Source organism: Lygodium microphyllum, chromosome 5 (genome assembly GCF_053477565.2).
Source record: "Lygodium microphyllum isolate KBCC chromosome 5, Lygodium_microphyllum_v1.1.10, whole genome shotgun sequence".
NCBI classification, from domain to species: domain Eukaryota; kingdom Viridiplantae; phylum Streptophyta; class Polypodiopsida; order Schizaeales; family Lygodiaceae; genus Lygodium; species Lygodium microphyllum.
This window is the reverse complement of record NC_141139.1, coordinates 19150152-19173956: the sequence shown is the minus strand read 5'-3', so window position 1 is coordinate 19173956 and position 23805 is coordinate 19150152. Positions and strand designations below refer to the sequence as shown.

Genomic DNA, 23805 nt, shown 5'->3' with positions numbered 1-23805 from the left:
GAGAGAGAGAGAGGTCGCGATGGTGCTCCCGCGTCGTCCCGCCCTGCCATCGAATGATCTGGCGCGCCCTGTGGTCTGCGCTGTCGCCGCCTGACGCCCTGCCAGACGCCACCCCTCGTTCGCGCCCGCCCAGCCTCTGTTCGTTGGTAGGTCGCGCTGTCCATCGTCGAGGGCTACATCGCCGCCTCTGGTTGACGGTCGCGCCTGCTCACGGAGCCGTCCCGCCGCCCTGTTTCTGCCGCCCTAGCCACGGCAGCCTGCCCCTGAGGCCGTGAGTCAGCGGATCCGCCCCTGCCTGTCTCGCTGAATCATCTGAAGCCGCCCTGTCAACTTCACCTCTGCTGCGGCTCGAGGCGCCGCCTGCGTGTGCTCCTCCTTTCGTGCAGAGGCGCCCAGTTCTTGTGAAAACCCTGAACCTGACCTTCGTCAGAGAGGCAGCGTCCGGGATCGCGTGCCCTCTGCTCTATACACAGAGAGAGAGAGCGAGAGAGAGAGTGAGAGAGAGAGTGTCGGTCAGGCCTTCTGTGAGATCAGTTCGTCATACACGATGGCTGGTTTGGATCTGGATTTCATAGATCAAACGGTGGCAGCACTTGGCCCGGACTCTGATGCTGAGGAACCCGAGGATATGGTTCCGTGCACTGAAGAATTGCCCCCGGGTCCTGACATCCAGCCTGCGGGCAAACGTACCAAGCACACCCCGGAAGAGATAGGCGTTACTCCGGATCGTTCCTATGCGCAGGTCACTTCGGATCCGGTGGACTCTCAGGAGGTGGACTGGGAGCATCTGTTGGAATTTGCCAACACTCTGCTTGGTGAATATGTTCAACATAACCAGGAAGCCTTCTCTGCCTCTGATCCAGACGATGTTCTGGAAGCTACCGTCGAGCCAAAAACTATCCTACGCTCCTTTTCGGTATTCTATGATCGCGCGGTGATACTCTTCTTCACTGGTCGCATCCCGCTGTTGTCCCGTATTCGCCAATGGCTGCAGAGTCTGTTACAAGGGGAATGTGTGGAAGAGATTTTTGTTGGATCCCGGGGTTTTTTTGAGGTCCTCTTGAAAACAGAGATGCACCGTGCTGCGCTTCTGTCTAAATTGCCTTTGTTTTTTGATCGCCGGTTGGTTCATGTGGTTCCATGGCGCCCGATGGCAGATTTCCAGCGCCTCCTGCAACGTGAATGCCCTGTGTGGGTAGAAGTGGAGAATTGTCCGGCTGTTTATTGGCCGCTATTAAAGGATGCTATGGCCGCTGTGGGTACGGTTCTGGTCCCTCCCAGTCTCAGGGCGGTGAATCGCAACCGCTTGTGCATGTTATGGGATACCGCACGGAAACGGCCTGCATGGTTACGCCTCAATTGCCATGGTATGCATCCGTTACACTTTCGTTTGAAATGGGGCAATTTTGCTGGCCATTGCTTTTCCTGTGGACAGTTGGGGCACTTTATGGCTGAATGCCCCGAGCAACAACACGTTTCAGATACAGCTCATGTTGCTCCGCCCATGGAAGATATGGTGTGTGATGCTCCGTCGCTGGATCTTACCCACCCGCCCCACGTCCTGGCCAAAGGTAAACAACAGGTTTCGGGTCAGGACTCCCGTGCTACTGATTGGGTTGAAGTCCGTGCCAAAAAAGGCAATAGGATTGGTGCTAGCATGGACAGTACTGAGCCTACTACTTCACACGATTCCATGCGAACATATATGCACAGGAAGGAAATGATGGCGTCTGAGCGCCCTGCTCCTGCGATGGTTTCTTCAGCTCCTCGTCATCAGCCCGCCAGGAAAATGTATTCGGATCGTCTCAAGGGTCCACCTGCACAGCTGGCTTTTGATACTCGAGGCAACGTCATTACCCCGTGGGACCGCTGTTACCCACGTTCCAACCCCAAGCAAGCTGATATGCCGTCAACTTCCAAATCTGGTCCTCAGAACTCTTTTGCGGTGTTGGCAGATTTCTTGGATGAGGGAGTCCTGGACATTCTCGCCAACAAAGTCAAATCGAGGCAAGCTGTGCCTCGTACCTGAGTGTGTTTTGTATACACATGAAAATAGCCACGTGGAATGTGCGAGGAATTTGTTCTCGACACAAGCAACATGCCATGTGGACTGCATTGTATGAGAACCAGTGGGATGTCCTGTGTGCTGTTGAGCACAAGAGTCACAGTGACGCCGGTAAAGTGGTGGATTGCCATGGCTTTCGTTTGTTCTATGCGGGAACACAGGCCATGCATTATTCGGGTGTGCTCATGATTGTACATGCCAAATATCAGCCGGTTCTTATTAAAAATGATGTTCATGGCCGCTTTTTGGTGGTTGAAATCTTATTCGAAGGGGAAATCCTATGGTTACTTGGCCTCTATGCTCCGAATGATTCGTTATCTCGCCGGGAGCTTTGGCAGACTTTGCAGACTTCCTTGTCACTTGGTAGACGCGGCTTCTTCATGGGGGATTTCAATATGTGTGTTGATTCTTCCGAGTCTACATCGGAGCACTCGGTCATGGATACGCCGGAAAGTCGTATGTGGCACGACTTGGCTCTTGCTGTTCTTAAGCAAGATCTTTGGTCCTGGCTACACCCGTCTGCTCCAGGCTTTACTTTCCATTCGGCCCAGTATGCCACAACATGGTCGCGGTTGGACCGCATATATATCATGCACAATGATGATTTTCTGCCGGAGATGCTCGAAATAAAGGTGTTGCAGCAATATGTCTTGTCGGACCATTTCCCTCTGCAGTTCGAGTTGCTTGCACAACCCATTGCCCCCTTCAAGCAATTTCTGGAGAGACTCCCTTTGCGTTTCAACTCCTCTTACTTAAAGCATACAATTTTTCAGGGCTATATGCAGCAATTGCTTGACAGATTCTCCTTGGACTTTTCCTCTCAGGGTACTGCGTCATTTGACCGATTGCTCTCTAATGTGCAGCGGGTTGCTCGGCAATATGGGATCTATCATGCCTCTCTTTCTCGCCGCCGTCGACAGGCAGCAGAGGACCTGCTGCTTTTGGTTCGCTCCCTGCTGACGGACACTCCGGATGATGCATTTCTGCTTGCACTGGCCCTGCGGGTGGCTGATCTTGTTAAAGAATTCCAATTAAAATCGTACGAGCAGGCCAAATTGCAACATCTAACAGAGACTTTGCAAGATACTGCATGTCAGACTCATAAGTTCTTTTGAGCTCTCCATGCCTCTCCTGCTCGAGAGAATTTGACCAGACTCGAGGATGCACAAGGCCACCTTATCCTGGATCCACACACTATTGTGCATATGTGCAGAAGTTATTTCCGTGACCTTCTCGGTTCCGCTTCTCCTCCTTTGGCCCAAATTACTCAGGCCCGTTCGGTCTTTTATGACCTGGTCCGCAATCAGCTACCGCAGGACATGCAAGCTACTCTGGAGTCAGATATTGGTGAAGCGGAGGTTATGGATGTTTTGTTACACTTGCCCAAAGATAAAAGTCCGGGTTGGGATGGTCTCACCAATGAGTTCTTTGAAGCTTTCGCTACCCAACTGGCGAAACCATTGCAGGCTCTGTTTCAGCAGGTGTGGGAAACAGGGATCATGCCTCCCTCATGGAAACAAGGACTTATTAAACTGCTTCCAAAAGTTCCTTTGCCATCTAAGTTGACACATTGGCGCCCCATTTCTTTGATGGGTTCCATGTACAAAATCTTTTCCAAAGTAATGGCGAATCGGCTCCATAAGCATCTCCCTGCCCTTGTGCACCCTCTCCAGTACGGTTTCATTAAAGGCCGAAATATCCTACACAATGTTTTGAATGCCCAATTGGCCATTGATTATGCCCGGCATTCTAATCAGGAGATGGTGTTGATTCAACTGGACCTGGAAAAGGCTTTTGACTATCTGGATTGGTCTTTTGTTGCTGACCTTATGTCCGCTATGGGCTTTGGTGCTCGGATGTCTAGTCTGATCTACACCATCAGTGCTGCGGCGTCTTCACGAGTCATGCTGAATGGAGGTGTTACTGAACCATTTGTCCTTGCCCGTTCTGTCAGATAGGGGTGTCCTTTGAGCCCTTTATTCTTTGCCCTTGCGACACATCCAGTTCTTTCCATGTTATCACATATGGCCGCCTCTTCCCAGCTGGCCGGACTGTCGCTTCCTACAGGACAACATTTCATTAGCCAGTCCCTGGCGGATGATACTTTTATGATTCTGCGTGCAGACAAGGATAACCTTCGAAAAGCATTGGATGTTTGGGGTCTCTTTGGCCAGGCGTCAGGCCTTCGTATCAATCCGCTCAAATCAGCCATTTTAAGCTGCACGGAGTCGGATTTGCAGTCCTTGGACTGGCAGGGTCTGGTTGTTCCTCGAGGTTCCATTGTCAGGCATCTTGGATACCCATTGGGTGTTGATGTTCCCCCAAAGCAGCTTCTGCAGTGGATTTCTCAGAAGATGGTCGCCAAGTTTATGTACTGGAAGTCTCAGGCCTGTCCTTTTCATGTTCGCCTCAAAATAGCCCAGATAATTATGTTACCAATGATCACATATTTCTTGCCATTGTTGCCCTGGACTCCTACGACTCTGAATGCTCTCACTCAGTCTATTCGCTTCATGCTTTGGAAGAAGGACTCATTGCATGCAGGCATTTCCTGGATCTCGTGGTCGCATGCGTGCACCCCCAAAAGCATGGGTGGCGGAGCTATTTTAGATGCCCAAACTCACATGCAGGCACTCCGTTGGTCCCTTTTCCGCGCCATGTGCTCGGATGATCATCATCCGTGGGTCGCTATCGCCCGTTCTTTCCTTGAGGCTCATGGGCTTCGGCATGGCAATACCCGACTCCGGAGTTCTTGGTGGCACGTTCTTAATGCGGATTCACGGTTTTCCAGTTCTTCTTCATCGCTGCTTACTCATTTGGTGTGTTCCTGGAAACACGTCCTTCGAAAGGCTCAGTGGCACCCAACGGAGGATCGCCTGGCTACTAACTCTTTTCAATTGGAATTACTGGCAGTCTCGCGTCTACTTTCGTGGGAAGGCAAACACGAGCTTAGACCACAATTCAACCGGATGGCACGTTTGTGCTTGTCTTCAGTTGCAGATGCCACCCTTGCTAGTCGCAATGTGCCTATCTCGTTTCGTACTGCTAGGAGGATTTTCCGGATCCCTCGTGGATATAGGCCTTTATGGGAACAGCTTGTGACGGTGCTCCAGAACAGACAACCCTTTCCTGCTCTTGCTTTGGATCATCCCTGGCAGGATTGGGACCTACAAGGCCGGCTGCCCTTGAGCAAAGCTTCTGCTAATCAAGTGTATCATCTCCTGATTAAAGATAATCAATGGCTAGTTACTAAAGCAAATGCTTTATGGGGATTGTGTAAATCCCGCTCGTGGTGGAGGGTCACTGTGATGGAGGGCTGGGTCAACAAGACACCCTTTAAATACAAAGTCTTTCTTTGGCGAGTGATAGTTGGGGGTCTTCCGCTTGCTTCGGCTCTTTCCAAGCGACGAATCTCCAATGGCACCTGTTTCTTTTGCACCACTACTATGGAATCCGCCCGCCACCGATTTATTTCCTGCCCCGTCGCTAAGAAAGTCTGGTTATTTTTGTCGGCCGTTTGGCGAGGGGTGGTTGGTATCACACTGCGCCCCTTTGAGTGGGTTTTGGGCCAGCCCAAATACCCTACTCCCGCACAGCCACATATGAAGCTCATGTATCACTTTCTTCGATACTGGGGCTGTTGGCATAACTGGACCATTCGGAATGCTTTTCTGTTTGACTCCGCCCATAATGTTCAGCGGCATATTGTGAGGCTTAAGGGCCTCTTGTATTGGCAGTTAGATCTTCTCCATCGTTCTGATTTGCTATCTACGGAGGACTTCCGTCCGTGGCATATGGCAATTTCCTCCGCATCCTTGCCATGAAATTGTAACTTGTAGTACTTAGCTCCCCTTCACATGATGACTTTCATTGTCGTCATGTATCTTGTAATGAAGTAATCTTGTATTTTTTTCGTAATTAATACAATTACCTTTTACGAAAAAAAAAGAGAGAGGTTCGCCATCGCCCTCGCCTGCAGGCCCCGCCGCCCTCGCCTGCAGGCCCCGTTGCCCTCGTCTGTAGGTCCCGCCGCAGGTCCCGTCGTCCCGCAGCAGGCCCCGTCGTCCCGCCTGCAGGTCCCGTCGCTTGCAGGTCCTGCCGCCGTCTCCTGCAGGTCCCGCCGCTGTCGCCAGAAGACCCCGTCGAAAACGCCTCGCCCGAGTGCCCCCCTGCCCCAGCTCCGCCCGCACATCCTGCAGAGGTGCGCCTTGCCAGATTTCAGCCCCTTTACAAGTCGACATCTGTTGCTGACTGTCGCGCCTGCTCCCGGAGCTGTCCAGACGCCCTGTTTTCCCAGCTCCTGTGAAACCCTAAACCTCGTCAGAGAGGCAGCGTCCGGAATCGCGTGCCCTCTGCTCTGTACACAGAAAGAGAGAGAGAGAGAGAGTGTGTGTCAGTCAGTCCTTCTGTGAGATCAGTTTGTCATACACGATGGCTGGTTTGGATCTGGATTTCCTAGACCAAACGGTGGCAGCACTTGGCCCGGACTCTGATGCTGAGGAACCCGAGGATATGGTTCCGTGCACTGAAGAATTGCCCCCGGGTCCTGACATCCAGCCTGCGGGCAAACGTACCAAGCACACCCCGGAAGAGATAGGCGTTACTCCCGATCGTTCCTATGCGCAGGTTGCTTCTGATCCGGTGGACTCTCAGGAGGTGGACTGGGAGCATCTGTTGGAATTTGCCAACACTCTGCTTGGTGAATATGTTCAACACAACCAGGAAGCCTTCTCTGCCTCTGCTCCAGACGATGTTCTGGAAGCTACCGTCGAGCCAAAAACTGTCCTACGCTCCTTTTCGGTATTTTATGATCGCGCGGTGATACTCTTCTTCACCGGTCGCATTCCGCTGCTTTCCCGTATTCGCCAATGGCTGCAGAGTCTGCTACAAGGGGAATGTGTTGAAGAGATTTTTGTTGGATCCCGGGGTTTTTTCGAGGTCCTCTTGAAAACAGAGACGCACCGTGCTGCTCTTCTGTCTAAACTGCCTTTGTTTTTTGATCGTCGGTTGGTTCATGTGGTTCCATGGCGCCCGATGGCAGATTTCCAGCGCCTCCTGCAACGTGAATGCCCTGTGTGGGTAGAAGTGGAGAATTGTCCGGCTGTTTATTGGCCACTATTAAAGGATGCTATGGCCGCTGTGGGCACGGTTCTGGTCCCTCCCAGTCTCAGGGCTGTGAATCGCAACCGCTTGTGCATGTTATGGGATACTGCACGGAAACGGCCTGCATGGTTACGCTTCAATTGCTCCGGCATGCATCCGTTACACTTTCGTTTGAAATGGGGCAATTTTGCTGGCCATTGCTTTTCCTGTGGACAGTTGGGGCACTTTATGGCTGAATGCCCCGAGCAACAACACGTTTCAGATACAGCTCATGTTGCTCCGCCCATGGAAGATATGGTGTGTGATGCCCCGCCGTTGGATCCTACCCACCCGCCCCACGTTCTGGCCAAAGGTAAACAACAGGTTTCGGGTCTGGATTCCTGTGCTACTGATTGGGTTGAAGTACGCGCCAAAAAAGGCAACAGGATTGGTGCTGGCATGGAGAGTACTGGGCCTTCTACCTCACACGATTCCATGCGAACATATATGCGCAGGAAGGAAATGATGTCGTCAGAGCGCTCTGCTCCTGCTATGGTTTCTTCAGCTCCCCGCCACCAACCCGCCAGGAAAATGTATTCGGATCGTCTCAAGGGTCCACCTGCACAGCTGGCTTTTGATACCAGAGGCAACGTCATTACTCCGTGGGACCGTCGTTACCCACGTTCCAACCCCAAGCAAGCCGATATGCCCTCAACTTCCAAATCTGGTCCTCAGAACTCTTTTGCGGTGTTGGCAGATTTCTTGGATGAGGGAGTCCTGGACATTCTCGCCGACAAAGTCAAATCGAGGCAAGCTGTGCCTCGTACCTGATTGTGTTTTGTATACACATGAAAATAGCCACGTGGAATGTGCGAGGAATTTGTTCTCGCCACAAGCAACATGCCATGTGGACTGCATTGTATGAGAATCAGTGGGATGTCCTGTGTGCTGTTGAGCACAAGAGTCACAGTGACGCCGGTAAAGTTGTGGATTGCCATGGCTTTCGTTTGTTCTATGCAGGAACACAGGCCATGCATTATTCGGGTGTGCTCATGATTGTACATGCCAAATATCAGCCGGTTCTTATTAAAAATGATGTTCATGGCCGCTTTTTGGTGGTCGAAATCTTATTCGAAGGGGAAATCCTATGGTTACTTGGCCTCTATGCTCCGAATGATTCGTTATCTCGCCGGGAGCTTTGGCAGACTTTGCAGACTTCCTTGTCACTTGGCAGACGCGGCTTCTTCATGGGGGATTTCAATATGTGTGTTGATTCTTCCCAGTCTACATCGGAGCACTCGGTCATGGATGCGCCGGAATGTCGTATGTGGCACGACTTGGCTCTTGCTGTTCTTAAGCAAGATCTTTGGTCCTGGCTACACCCGTCTTCTCCAGGCTTTACTTTCCATTCGGCCCAGTATGCCACAACATGGTCGCGGTTGGACCGCATATATATCATGCAGAATGATGATTTTCTGCCTGAGATGCTCGAAATAAAAGTGTTGCAGCAATATGTCTTGTCGGACCATTTCCCTCTGCAGTTCGAGTTGCTTGCACAACCCATTGCCCCCTTCAAGCAATTTCTGGAGAGACTCCCTTTGCGTTTCAACTCCTCCTACTTAAAGCATACAATTTTTCAGGGCTATATGCAGCAAATGCTTGACAGATTCTCCTTGGACTTTTCCTCTTAGGGCACTGCGTCATTTGACCGATTGCTCTGTAATGTGCAGCGGGTTGCTCGGCAATATGGGATCTATCATGCCTCTCTTTGTCGGCGCCGTCGACAGGCAGCGGAGGACCTGCTGCTTTTGGTTCGCTCTCTGCTGATGGACACTCCGGATGATGCATTTCTGCTTGCACTGGCCCTGCGGGTGGCCGATCTTGTTAAAGAATTCCAGTTAAAATCGTATTAGCAGGCCAAATTGCAACATCTAACAGAGACTTTGCAAGATAGTGCATGTCAGACCCACAAGTTCTTTCGAGCCCTCCATGCCTCTCCTGCTCGAGAGAATTTGACCAGACTCGAGGATGCACAAGGCCACCTTATCCTGGATCCATAGACTATTGTGCATATGTGCAGGAATTATTTCCATGACCTTCTCGGTTCCGCTTCTCCTCCTTCCGCCCAAATTACTCAGGCCCGTTCGGTCTTTTATGACCTGGTCCGCAATCAGTTACCCCAGGACATGCAAGCTACTCTGGAGTCAGATATTGGTGAAGCAGAGGTTATGGATGTTTTGTTACACTTGCCCAAAGATAAAAGTCCGGGTTGGGATGGTCTCACCAATGAGTTCTTTGAAGCTTTCGCTACCCAACTGGCGAAACCATTGCAGGCTCTGTTTCAGCAGGTGTGGGAAACGGGGATCATGCCTCCCTCATGGAAACAAGGACTTATTAAACTACTTCCAAAAGTTCCTTCGCCATCTAAGTTGACACACTGGCGCCCCATTTCTTTGATGGGTTCCATGTACAAAATCTTTTCCAAAGTAATGGCGAATCGGCTCCATAAGCATCTCCCTGCCCTTGTGCACCCTCTCCAGTACGGTTTCATTAAGGGCCGAAATATTCTACACAATGTTTTGAATGCCCAATTGGCCATTGATTATGCCCGGCATTCTAATCAGGAGGTGGTGTTGATTCAACTGGACCTGGAAAAGGCTTTTGACTATCTGGATTGGTCTTTTGTTGCTGACCTCATGTCCGCTATGGGCTTTGGTGCTCGGATGTCTCGTCTGATCTACACCATTAGTGCTGCGGCGTCTTCGCGAGTCATGCTGAACGGAGGTGTTACTGAGCCTTTTGTCCTTGCCCGTTCTGTCAGACAGGGGTGCCCTTTGAGCCCTTTATTCTTTGCCCTTGCGACACATCCAGTTCTTTCCATGTTATCACATATGGCCGCCTCTTCCCAGCTGGCCGGACTGTCGCTTCCTACAGGGCAACATTTCATTAGCCAATCCCTGGCGGATGATACTTTTATGGTTTTGCGTGCGGACAAGGATAACCTTCGAAAAGCATTGGATGTTTGGGGTCTCTTTGGCCAGGCGTCAGGCCTTCGTATCAATCCACTCAAATCAGCCATTCTAAGCTGCACGGAGTCGGACTTGCAGTCCTTGGACTGGCAAGGTCTGGTTGTTCCTCGAGGTTCCATTGTCAGGCATCTTGGATACCCATTGGGGGTTGATGTTCCCCCAAAGCAGTTTCTGCAGTGGATTTCTCAGAAGATGATGGCCAAGTTTATGTACTGGAAGTCTCAGGCCTGGCCTTTTCATGTCCGCCTCAAAGTAGCCCAGATAATTATGTTGCCAATGATCACATATTTCTTGCCATTGTTGCCCTGGACTCCTACGACTCTGAATGCTCTCACTCAGTCTATTCGCTTCATGCTCTGGAAGAAGGACTCTTTGAAGGCAGGTATTTCCTGGATCTCGTGGTCGCATGCGTGCACCCCCAAAAGCATGGGTGGCGGAGCTATTTTAGATACCCACACCCACATGTAGGCACTCCGTTGGTCCCTTTTCCGCGCCATGTGCTCGGATGATCATCATCCGTGGGTCGCTATCGCCCGTTCTTTCCTTGAGGGTCATGGGCTTCGGCATGGCAATACCCGACTCCGGAGTTCTTGGTGGCACGTTCTTAATGCGGATTCGCGGTTTTCCAGTTCTTCTTCATCGCTGCTTACCCATTTGGTGTGTTCCTGGAAACACGTCCTTCGAAAGGCTCAGTGGCACCCAACGGAGGATCGCCTGGCTACTAACTCTTTTCAATTGGAATTACTGGCAGTCTCGCGTCTACTTTCGTGGGAAGGTAAACATGAGCTTAGACCACAATTCAACCGGATGGCACGGTTGGGCTTGTCTTCAGTTGCGGATGCCACCCTTGCCAGTCGCAATGTGCTTATCTCCTTTCGTACTGCTAGGAGGATTTTCCGGATCCCTCGTGGATATAGGCCTTTATGGGAACAGCTCGTGACAGTGCTCCAGAACAGACAACCCTTTCCTGCTCTTGCTTTGGATCATCCCTGGCAGGATTGGGACCTACAAGGCCGGCTGCCTTTGAGCAAAGCTTCTGCTAATCAAGTGTATCATCTCCTGATTAAAGATAATCAATGGCTAGTTACTAAAGCGAATGCTTTATGGGGATTGCGTAAATCCCGCTCCTGGTGGAAGGTCACTGTGATGGAGGGCTGGGTCAACAAGACACCCTTTAAATATAAAGTCTTTCTTTGGAGAGTGATCATTGGGGGTCTTCCGCTTGCTTCGGCTCTTTCCAAGCGACGAATCTCCAATGGCACCTGTTTCTTTTGCACCACTACTATGGAAACCGCTCGCCACCGATTTATTTCCTGCCCCGTCGCTAAGAAGGTCTGGTTATTTTTGTCGGCCGTTTGGCGAGGGGTGGTTGGTATCACACTGCGCCCCTTTGATTGGGTTTTGGGCCAGCCCAAATACCCTTCTCCCGCACAGCCACACATGAAGCTCATGTATCACTTTCTTCGATACTGGGGCTGTTGGCATAACTGGACCATTCGGAATGCTTTTCTGTTTGACTCAGCCCATAATGTTCAGCGACATATTGGGAGGCTTAAGGGCCTCTTGTATTGGCAGTTAGCTCTTCTCCATCGTTTTGATTTGCTCTCTACGGAGGACTTCCGTCCTTGGCATATGGCAATTTCCTCCGCATCCTTGCCATGAAATTGTAACTTGTAGTACTTAGCACCTCGTCGCATGATGACTTGCATTGTCGTCATGTATCTTGTAATCAAGTAATCTTGTATTTTTTTTTCGTAATTAATACAATTACCTTTTACGAAAAAGAGAGAGAGAGAGAGAGAGAGAGAGAGAGAGAGAGAGAGAGAGAGAGAGAGAGAGAGAGAGAGAGAGAGAGAGCGCTTCCCTATTAAGGGAAGGTGCATGACAGTGCGGTCAAGTGGAGGGATCGATCACCTACTTCACTTATGGAAGTCAAAACTTCACTATCAAGGGAAAGTTTTCCTTTGGAGGCTTCTCAATGAGGGTGTCCCCACGGGAGATAAAGATATCCTCGGGCAAGTGTATCTTTTGCACTACTTGTGATGACACACCGGTTCATCTTTTTATTTCTTGCCCGATTGCCAGACAGGTCTGGGACTTCATTTCTAGAGTGTGGACCTCACTCATAGGTCAAAGAATGCCAGTGCATTCTTGGGTCCTTGGCAAGATGCCTTCCTTGGCTAGGTTGCAGTTTTATCATCCTTGTCTCTTTCACTTCATGCAATGGACTGCTCTTTTGGCACATTTGGTGGACTAGAAATGCCTTTATATTTGATTCCGCCTTGGGTATCCATGGCCATGTAGGTCAAGTGCGAGGCTTGCTGTTATGGCCGATTTTTTGTATGATTTCAGCTGGCCTCATTATTGGAGAGTTGGCTGCTCCATGCATGGACATTGGTCACTCCACCCTTGTTGTACCATCTCGTCCTCTTGATCCCCTTCCCTCATTCTTGTGGATTGCTGCTGGATAGCTTGTTAGAGAGTTTTTGTTCGCGTGTTGTATTCTTTTGTTTGCCTTTTGGCTTTGTGATAGCTATTCCCTTCTTGTATTGTTGGCTTGAAGGCCTGACGTATTCCTGGAAAGGCTATGATTGTGCATGGTTGGCTAGAAGGCATGATGTAAATATTTCTATACATTATTCAAACTACTTTATGAAAAAGAGAGCAACAGAATTGCAGACCACAGCTAAAAGCTCCGACATAGAGATTGTTGTGGGAGCACGCTTGTTTGATGCGTGTCTTGGAATCCCTGTAGCACGTAAGAATAGACAGATGTGTTGCTACAACCTTGCCATGACTAGATGTGCAGTCCCACAAAAACAACAGAGATGGAGAGAGAGATAGGTAATAAACATGGAGAAAGAGGGAGCACCTTTAGGTTATGTAACCTTGCATAGACAAATAGATTGAGAGAACAAGACAGACAGAGAAAGAGTGTAGAAGATTAGAAGAACTTTAGATCATGATAAAAATTCCCAACAAAAAAAAAAGTGATTACCATGAGGAAAAAGTTTCCTCATCCAAAATGGTTGATGCTTGTATCTCTGCTATTACCTCCGTAATAAGATGATAGAGGAGGCCAATAGTAGACCCATCCATGTCAGTTATGCGAAGCACCTTGTATATGGGAGTGACGGCAATGACAATGCCCCTCACAGTACTCGAAATTTCTTCCTTCAAGCAAAGCCGTTGAATGGCTTTGCTTCTACTTGACTAAATAAGGACTCTCCTTCAATCCACTCCTTGAACTCGCTGGACACAACTGTCTTTTGGAGCTTATTGCAAACATTGTAGAGACACTTAAGGAGAAGCCACATGGCTGCAAAGTATGTCTTTGAAGGGTTCTTTAGCTTCAAGTCCGAGTATGGGCAATAAATTGCAAGAACTTGGACCTTGCTGTTAATGAAAGTGACGATTGTGCAAGTGTTATCCACAATCCTTTTCACCCACTCCAACTTGCCTATATCTTCCATAAGAAGATCTAGGCAATGTGTGGTGTATGGTATCCATGCTATGGACGGAAACTCAATCTCAAGTTTTCATCCCATAGAGGCACAATTAGAGGTGTTGTCTATGACAACTTGCACATCATTTTGTGCACCAACCTACAAGACCACGCATAATGAAGTTAGAATCAATATATTTGAGAATTTTGAAGTAAACAAATCAATTACATCAATGATGTTGTATGTGCTGATACATAAAGGAGCTTGTGGTTCTTCTTCCTCTTGTATCGACATCCACCGCTCGTAGAAAGTATGTACCAAGCGGGCAAGAGACAAGGATATTGATAATCCCCATTTTTTAATGGTTGCTCCACCAATCGGATAGGATAGAGCACCCATACTTTGTTGAAACCAATACGCATGGGCTCAAGTAACTTATCAATCCTCTCTCTCTCTCTCTCTCTCTCTTTTCTTGAAGATAATTGAATTAAATTGCAATATTTACATCATACCATCAAGTCAACTAAGAAAAATAAAACAAACACAAATCAAGCCAAAAGGTCTCTAAGATCATAGCACACAAATATAACAAAGAAAGAACAAACGAAGTGGAGGGAATAATATCTAGCCAAGAAGCAACAATGTTAGGAAGAACCAAGTCAGTTGAAACCATAGAGGAGATCTGCTATAAGAATAAACCACGAACATGGGCCACATAACCATGGATACCTGAGGTAAAATACAAAATGAAGGCATTATGAGTATGCTAAATATGCCACAGAGTTGTCCATCTAAGTAAATGGAAAAGGCAAGAATGGTCTAATTGCACGGTGGACATAGAAGGCATCCTTCCCATAATCCACGAATGAGTTGATATCCGCTATTGAATCACTGAGGATCACACATGGGAAACAATACTCCAAATCTATCGAGCAATAGGGCAAGAGACGAAGAGATGAAGCAATGTCTCATCGCATGTAGTGCAAAATACACGACCATGGGAGATCTTGCGAGCATGCAACACGTCCCCAGTTGGAAGACCCCCAATAAGCAACCTCCATATGAAAACTTTACCCTAATGAGGAATGTTAGACTTCCAGAGTTGGACAAATCTTTCATGCCACTTCTTTTTGCTATCCCAAATATGCCATATTTTATTGGCCTTTTCAATGACCCATCTCTTGACCTCGACCATTTGATGATAGATATGATTAGCTGACCATCTCTTGACCTCGAATATCCAATCCTGCCAAGGAGATGAGGGTTGTAAAGCAGTCAATGGAGAGTACCTCAGAAGCTACTCGTGTAAGGACGACCAAATGTCATGATAGCCATGAGGAGGCACCCGAAGATATTGACAAATGTGCCGAAAAGAATAAATAGGGGGTTGCCTAGGAATGACACCATCATGGACTGTTTGCAAACGCAAGCGAGCCATCCAATTAAAATTATCTCGCTGTAAGTCTTTATCAGGCTAGTTCAACAACTTGGAGATAGCCAACACTTCTCCTTGCAGCGAATTCTTCTCCTTATGAAGATTAGGAGGGCCCCAAACTGTGAAACACAAAATCTCTTGCTAGGATGCAATCAAATGAGAAAGGAGAAAAGATTGGGCCTTGTGGAATTCAGCACATGCCACCAAGAATCTTGAAGCCATGTCTATCTCATTTCGGGTCATCTCTTGAGCAAGATCGCCATATTGGATTTTTTAAAGCCAATGTGGACTCAAGGGCATTGACTAATGGGAGCTCATAGCTAGCATCATTGCTTGGTGCTTTTGGACCACTAGATGTAGTCATGCCAAAGATCGATATTACGAACCCAGAGCTCCATACTTTGACTCATGGATCTCTTGGAGCCATGCTTGCACTCCTAAAAGTATGGGTGGTGGGGCTATTTTGGATGTGCACTCACATGGCTGCTGTTTGGTGGTATTTCTTTTATGCCATGTGCATTGATCGATACCCTTGGGTCTTTGTTTCCCAGTTTTTTTTGGAAGAGCGGGACATGGTTCATGATAACATGAGCATTGGTGGCTTGTGGTGGTAGATTCTTAAAGGTGACATTCCTTTTGTCTTATCCTCTTTCTTTTTGCTTGCCCAGCTCAACTGCTCATGGAAGTTGATCCTTTAAAAGGCCCAATGGCACCCTATGGAGGATCATTTGGTTGCTAACTCTTTTCAAATGGAATTGCTAGCAATATCTAAGCTGATTTTGTGGGATGTAAAGTAAGAGGCTCACCCTAGATTTAATTGCATGGCACAACTAGGCTTATCTTCAGTTTGTGATGCCACTCTGGTGACTGGTCGAGGATTGATGTCTTTGTGCACCGCTAAGAGGTTGTTTTGCATCCCTCGAGGTTATAGGGACTTGTGGGACCACCTTTTGATGGCACTGCAGCCTAGAGAGCCCTTCCTCCCTCGTTCTTGATCGACCTTGGCAGGATTGGGACCTTGCAGGTTGACTCGAGCAAAGAAGGCTTTAGCTAATCAAGTATACCATCTTGTAATTAGGGACCACTATTGGTTGGTCACTAAGGCCAATAGTGTCTGGGGCCTACACAAAGCTTGGCATTGGTGGAAAATGACTATCATGGAGGGTTGGTTTAATAAGACCCCATACAAAGGTGAAGTCTTCCTTTGGTGTGTCATGGTTAGTAGGTTGCCTCTCGCCACACAAGTTGCAAAACACCGAATCTCAAATGGCACTTTTTTTTTCTGCCTTGCTAATTCAGAAACTTCTTGCCACCATTTCTTTCATGCCCTTTGGCAATGAAATTTGGTCCCTATTAGCAGCTATTTGGTGGGATGTGGTTGGCATATCATTACACACCTTTGATTGGGATATGGTTGACATATGACGATTCTATCTCCATAACTCTGTTTTCTAGGGCTACTAGCAACTTTAGACAACTTGGAATGCTTTTGCTTTTGATTCCGTGTTTGGGGTGCAACCTGGCCTCGCCAAGTAGAAAGGTCTTCAACATTGGTAGCTTGACCTTTTTCGGCACACTGATCTACTTTCTAGGGAGGACTTGGTCCCTTGGCATATTGCAATCTCTGGTGCTTCTTTATCGTGACTTTTGTAGTGTTTTAAGTTTTTCGATTTTCTATAAATCGAGTTTATGTACGATGACCTAGAGCCATCATGCATCTTGTAATCATGTAGTATTGTATTTTTTTGTAATTAATCAAATTACCTATTACAAGGGGGGAGAGAGAGAGAGAGAGAGAGAGAGAGAGAGAGAGAGAGAGAGAGAGAGAGAAGGGGAAACCGCACTTGGGGTCTTCATAAAAGCATTATGTGGTGGAAATCTGTGGTGATGGTGGACAAGCTTAATATAATTGCCTTTAAATACGAAGTTTTTCTTTGGCAAATGTTGATTGGCACTTTACCCCTTGCATTTGCCATTTGAAAACACAGTATCAGGAATTGTTGTTGCATCTTTTGTACAACATGGAAAGAAACTTCTTGTCATTGGTTTGTCTTGTCAAGTGATGAGAAAAGTTTGGTATTTAGTATTTGATATTTGCTGTCGAGTGGTGTTTGGCAATCCTTTCCTTACTTAGATGTGGATAGCCCTTGGTAGGGTTGGAAAATTAATGCATGATTGGTCTCAGAGCATGCATCTACCAATCAGATATATCATTTGCTTTTTGATGATCAAGAAGGGTTGATGGATAAGGGCAAGTCCCTTTGGGGCCTCCACAAAGGCAAAGCTTGGTGGAAATCCACGGTGATGGTGGTTTGCGCTGCTTAATATAACCCTCTTCAAATGCAAAGCCTTTGTTTAGAGAATGCTAGTGAGTTGTTACTCTTTCAAGGCGCAATATTTCCAATGGTTTTTGTGTCTTTTGTACTACAATTGAGGAGACCTGTCAACATTGGTTTCTCTCTTGCTCAATGGTTGTGGGAAAGCTCATACTGATAGACTCTATGTAGCCATATGTAATGATGGTTTTCCACTTTTTGTGCTTTATGGGGTTTTGGCATAACTATTCAGAATGTATTCGTTTTTATTCACATTTCAGAGTGCACACTGCACTCATATTGGCCACTTGAGGAATCTCCTACACTGGCAAATTAGCACCATGCAATATGTAGGTCTCATGTCCATAGTTCTCTTGTGACTCATCTTTTATGCTTATAGTAGTTAATTACTAGTGACATGAGAGAGAGAGAGAGAGAGAGAGAGAGAGAGAGAGAGAGAGAGAGAGAGTGTGTGTGTGTGTGTGTGTGTGTGAGCGCGCACGTGCACGTGCATGCTCAACTTCGTTGAGAGCTGAATTGTTGGTTGTATCAAAGCGTTTTTCATGGAAAGACAGACAACAACAAAGGCCAATGCTGAATAGAATGGCATGAGTAGGGTGTAGTATCCCCTCTATCTACAAATGATGCATCTTGTGGGGGCATGGATTAGCTGGAGGCATATCACACACACACACACACACACACACACACACACAGCAACTTTTTTGAGAGACGAATTGTTGGTTCTTTCAAAGCTTTTTTCATGGGAAGACAGACAACAATAGAGGTCAATGCTGAATAGAATGGCGTGAGTAGGGTTGATCACTACTGTTGATGCACTCTTGCCCATGAGTGTTGCTCTCATGCCTTTTAGGATAGTTTGGCAGGTTTATCATGTTCCTAGAGGCTATCATCATTTACGAGACACCATTTCAATCTTCCTACGGGCTTTGCAACATTTTTCTCCTTTGAACTAGGATGCCCCTCTAGAATATTGGATGCTAAATTTCCAGCTACATTTGGCACAGTACCTCAATAAACATGATATACCATTTGCTTTTACATGAGAAGGAATGGTTGGCTCACAAGGGCAACCTTACTTGGGGTATGCATAAAGGCAGCACCTAGTGGAAATTTGGTGGTGTGCTGGCTTAATAGAACTCCCTTGAAATATAAAGTCTCTCTCTGGCAAGTGTTGCTTGGCACTTCACCCCCTTGCATTTACACTCTCAAGAGGTGGTATTTCAAATGGATATTGCTTCTTTTGTGCAACACGTGAAGTTTCTTCATGTCATCATTTTTTGTATTGTGCGATTGCAAGGAAAGCTTGATCTCTATTGTCCACTCTTTGGTCTTGAATTGTAGTTGGATCAATGTCTCCAAAGGCCAGGGTTTTTGGACAGCCCAACTCTCGGATCTTGTGCAGCTTGATATGAAACTTTTTGTCTATTTCTTGTGATTCTAGGGAGGTTGGCACATATGGACTATGCGCTGTGTATTCATTTTTTACTCCACCTTTGAAGTATAGAGTTATCTCAGCTGCTTGAGATGCCTTCTTGCTTGGCAGTTGGACATCATTGAGATAGCAAATGTTCTTTCTCGACACGATCTGTTTTCTTGGTACGTTGCTCTTTCTTCAGTTCCCTTGTGTGTGTGTGTGCGCGAGAGAGAGAGAGAGAGAGAGAGAGAGAGAGAGAGAGAGAGAGAGAGAGAGAGAGAGGCTAACTAGGGCACTTTATGGTCGAATACCTAGATAAGATTGTTGCAATCTACAACTGTTGTGTAGGCATCGACAAGAAGCCACTTCGGCAATGTTGGCCTTGGTCTACTCTTTGCTACTTGATTCACTAGAAGATCCATTTTTGTGGCGCTTAGCTACAAGCTGACAAATCTCATTCAGCAATTCCAATTGAGATCGTATCAACGAGCTAAGTTGCAAAGTTTGACTGAGAATTTACAAGGTGCTTCATGACATTCACATATTTTTTTTTTGCAGCCTGTATGCCTCTCTTGCTTTAGAGAATATGGTTCGACTTGAACATGCACAAGGCTAGATGATTATGGATCCGTAATCCATTGTGCATATGTGTAGGGAGCACTTTTGCGATATGCCATCCATTGTGTGTATGGTTTGACTTGAACATACATAGGGCCAAATGATCACGGAAGTGCAATCCATTGTGCGTATGTGTAGGGAGTACTTTCGCAATCTTCTTGGCTCTCCACCCCTTGTATTCAGTAGACCACCTTGGCCCGCTTGGCTTTGTATCCCGTGGTTCAAGACCACATGTTACCAAATATGCATGATGATTTGGATAGGGATATCTATGAGGAGAAAGTTATGGATGTTTTGCTACATCTACCCAAGGATAAAAGTATAAAAAGGGATGGCTCGATCGATGAATTTTTGAAGCCTATGCTACAAGCTTGGCGAAACTGTTGACAGCCATGTGCGAACAAGTCTGGGAGACTAGGATTATGCTTGCTTCATGGAAGGTAGGGTTATTAAGCTTATTCCGAAAGTGTCCATCACCCTCAATGTTGAAACATTGATGACCCATTTCTTTGATGGGCTTTGTGTATAAAATCTTCTCTAAAGTCATGGCTAATTGCCTCCATAAGTAGCTCCCTAACCTTCTGCACCCTAATCAGAGTATGGCTTCTAAAGTTATGGCTAATTGCCTCCATAAGTAGCTCCCTAACCTTCTGCACCCTAATCAGAGTAATGGCTTTATCAAGGGTAGGAATATCTTGCACAATATAGTGAATGTTCAAATGGCCATTGACGATGCAAAGAACTCGAAGTAGGAAGCATTGGTCCATTGGATCTCGTAAAGACCTTTGATTATTTGGATCGGTCTTTTGTGGCAAAGCTTATGCATGTGATGGGTTTTGGTCTGCATATGTCTCGTTTGATACATATGGTGAGCACGGTTGCCCCTTTGCGGGTCATGTTGAATGGTGGGGTCACTGAGTCTGCTCATTCAGTAAGACAAGGCTACGCTTTGAGTCCCTTTTTTTTTGCCTTAGCATCCCACTTGGTCCTCTCCTTGCTATCTCATTATGTGGACATGTGGGTGATGGGGCTATATTGGATGTGCACACTCACATGGTTGCTCTTCAATGGTCCCTCTTTCATGCAATGTGCAAGGATCAACACCTCTAGGTCTTTGTTGCCTATTTCTTTTTGGAAGAGTGGGATCTAGTTCAAGGCAATACGACCCTTCAAGGTTCCTTTTGGATGTTCTTAATGTTGATACCCCCTTTTGCTCCTTTTTCTCCTTGGTGAGTCAATTGGTTTGCTCATGGAAGTTCGTTCTTCCAAAGGTCTAGTGGCATCTTGTAGAGGATCACGTGGTCGTTAATCCCTTTCGGATGGAATTATTGGCTGTGTCCAAGCTGATCATGTGGGATGGGAAGCAAGAAGATCATTCCAAATTTAATCATATGGCACAATTGTGCCCGTCTTCAATCTCTAACGCCACCTTGGATAGTTGAAGGGGATTGATGTCTCTCCGTGCCGCTGGGAGGCCTCTTTCGGATCCCTCTAGGATATAGGGAGTTGTGGGACCAACTTTTAACCACACTATGGCCCAAAGAGCCCTTCTTGGTTTTGGATTTTGATCGTCCATGGCAAGATTTGGACCTTGCAGGTTAACTCTATTGAGCTAAAAATTCATTCCATTCTAACTCGCTCTTTTAAACAGCACCAAATCAGTGAATTACCAAAAGTTTCATTAAACAGAGCGGTTTCTGGACAATTTTTGTCCCAAATGCAAAACCCTAATTTGGGAGGATCCTTCCATGTCTATAAATAGGCAAGCTACACACAATTTAGCCCCATCCTTGTCTCGCAGGTTTCAGCCATCAGCCCTCTTCCACTAGATGTCCAACTCCCAGTGATTGTTGCTACGTGGTCTACAGTTGTCGCCCACCTCCCATTGCTGCCAATGATCAGCTTCCATCATCTACATCAAGTCGTTTTTGTGTTTTCAGCGCTTTTCTTCATATATCAAATGGTCATCACTTTAATTGAATTTTGGAGCTCCAACCCTCCAAGGTTACTAGGATCACATGGCAAGGGATTCCCACCCTCACACTTGTTAGCAGGATACTACTGTTGTCGTGGCGGAGGAGGGATCGTCTTACCAATTTGGTGGCTCTCCCTCGCTATCCAGTCTTGGGGGTTGGATCTCTCTAATCTTGCTAGAGGTTTGGGACAGTTTTGAGACCCTTACATGTTGGCATCCATATCAAAGGCACAATGCAATAGGACAATATGGCTATTCCTCTAGCTGAGATTTGGAGCTCCACCATCAAATGTTGCTAGGATTTCCCACAATTATCAGGATGTTATATGTCCCTTCCTCACTACTTGGAAGAAGTATAGTTTGTTGTCCATGTTGCAAGATGCCAGCCCCTGATACATTTGTTCTTGAGCCTACTAAAGTCATACAGCTGGGCCCTTGTATTTTCCTCCATTCCTTTGATAAATATAATCAGCCATTGTTTTGATCCCCAGAAAAAGGGGGACTCTCTTCTTGATTGGATTTTGCATTGATAAATTTTACTGGATTGACTCTGGGTTTTAACAAAACTTTATTGCCTCGGAAAAGAAATATTGTGCTATGAATGCAGCATTTGTAAGGTGTCGGGTGGAGTAATCCTCCAATCAGTGACATTTATTCATTCCCATTTTCGAGTGTTGACTCAGTAATTTATTTCCTCAGGAGTTCACAGCTGAGAGTTATCACATAATATCCCATTTCTTATGTCACATGCTTCTAAATTTTTTTGTTTCATTGTTACAGGTATCTTGACAGTCTGTAAAATACCATATGGTGGTTTCGAGCCTAGCATGAAATTTCAGTCTCTGACATCTGCATAAAAGAGTCCATGAATTCTGGTGTAATTTTTTGGGTCAGCGAATGGTGAAACTACCAGTCAAATGCAAAGATGCTTCAGATTCATAAAAGGCTCCAAGTCCTTACCCATCTTGGTTATATGGAGATTCATTGTTGACTCTCTCAAGTGAGAAATCCATGGTGCCTAGCTCAACAGAGCAGTCAGTTGCATGGTAACAACCATAATGAGGTATCAATGGCTGTGCTTCAAAGAACAGTGGCACACATTCATATGGATGATGACAAGCAAGTCAAGTATTGCCAAGACTGGTGGGTTCTTGTGTACTCTCTCCTAGTATCGTCCTTGGCCATAACTACATGAAGAAGCCTAACAGTTCACTCCCCGATGGGGATCCCCTTGTAAATGAATGTTGATACGTGGGAGAAGCTTCGTTCGAAAACAGTGTCTTCAGGCTTGAATCTTGATGGGAAGCTTTGTTCAAAAAGCATGTTCAGGCTTCAGTCTTTATGTAACAACTGCCTCAGCCAGCACACCCAATTGTAAGTAACTAGGATAGCGTAGAGAGTTCCATTTGGAATTCCAGGCTTCAAGGGACAGTACTTGTGTTCACACACCTCTCTCTCTCTCTCTCTCTCTCTCTGTGTTGTACAAACCAACTACCTTCTAGCTTGCAATTTGAAGGAGTTTGCATAAATCTCCTGATCAAAGTGTCATGATAGTATGGGCATCAAACAAAGTGGGATGCTGAGGAATGGACAATCTGTTGAACATGTTTCTTGTTGGAGAAAGACGGAAACCAACAAGAATGCAGTGGCAGTGTATATAACTTGAAAGCAACAGTAGTAAGGGTCTTTGATGCTGACAGCACTGTATGCGTCTTATCCCAGGCCTCACCTGCTTAGCATTGGCAGACAAATCATGACAAACAGAAAGGATCGTCCTCTAGAAGTGGAGGGGTGCCTACTAGTCATCTGCCTCCATCTTCATGTAAGTTTTTGTTGGCCTGCTTAGGCAGGTCATGTAAAGGAAAAGAGAATGGAAAACAAAACATCAATTTGATGTGTCGTCTCCCTCTTGTATAATTCTTACCTTCAAAGTTGTCAGTACAATATATATTAACCGAGGGTGCATATGTGGGTTGTGTTGGAGTTTTCTCTTCTAGTTATTGTGCTTGCTTTTGCATTGCAAACTATGTTGCTTCATTTTCTTGAAGCTAACTGCAAATTTTATGGTGCTTGGTGTGTCTTAGGTGTGATGGGATTTTTTGTTACCTGAATGCCATGGCTTACATTGAGACTAGTGGTTGAGGGATGCCCAAACCCTCAACCACCAACTCAACAAGTCGTCCCATTACAATATCCATTTTGCTAACTAGCCAAGTGGAGCTATAATCATTTTTTTAACATCGTACAAGGTGCCTTCACTCTTGCCCGTGAGAATGGAACCCGTAGGTTTAACACACCATCTCACTACCACTTGAGCTAGCGGGTCTTGGCATTGAGATGTGTCTTTGTTTATAAGATATTGGTCTATTTTTGGTCTAGGGTAGAGAAACTAGTTAAATAAC

At 46.6% G+C, this 23805-nt stretch overlaps 1 protein-coding gene across 6 annotated transcripts in view; it reads left to right on the top strand.

The window, feature by feature from the left end:
* LOC148035569 (P-loop containing nucleoside triphosphate hydrolases superfamily protein) overlaps positions 1-23392 on the top strand; it is a 125080-nt gene extending 101688 nt beyond the window's left edge. For all 6 annotated transcript variants that reach the window (XM_087677528.1, XM_087677529.1, XM_087677527.1 and 3 more), the window contains one exon: positions 22184-23392. The gene's annotated coding sequence lies outside the window, so the exon portion shown is untranslated. The remainder of the gene's footprint in view (positions 1-22183) is intronic.
* Positions 23393-23805: the final 413 nt, after the last annotated feature.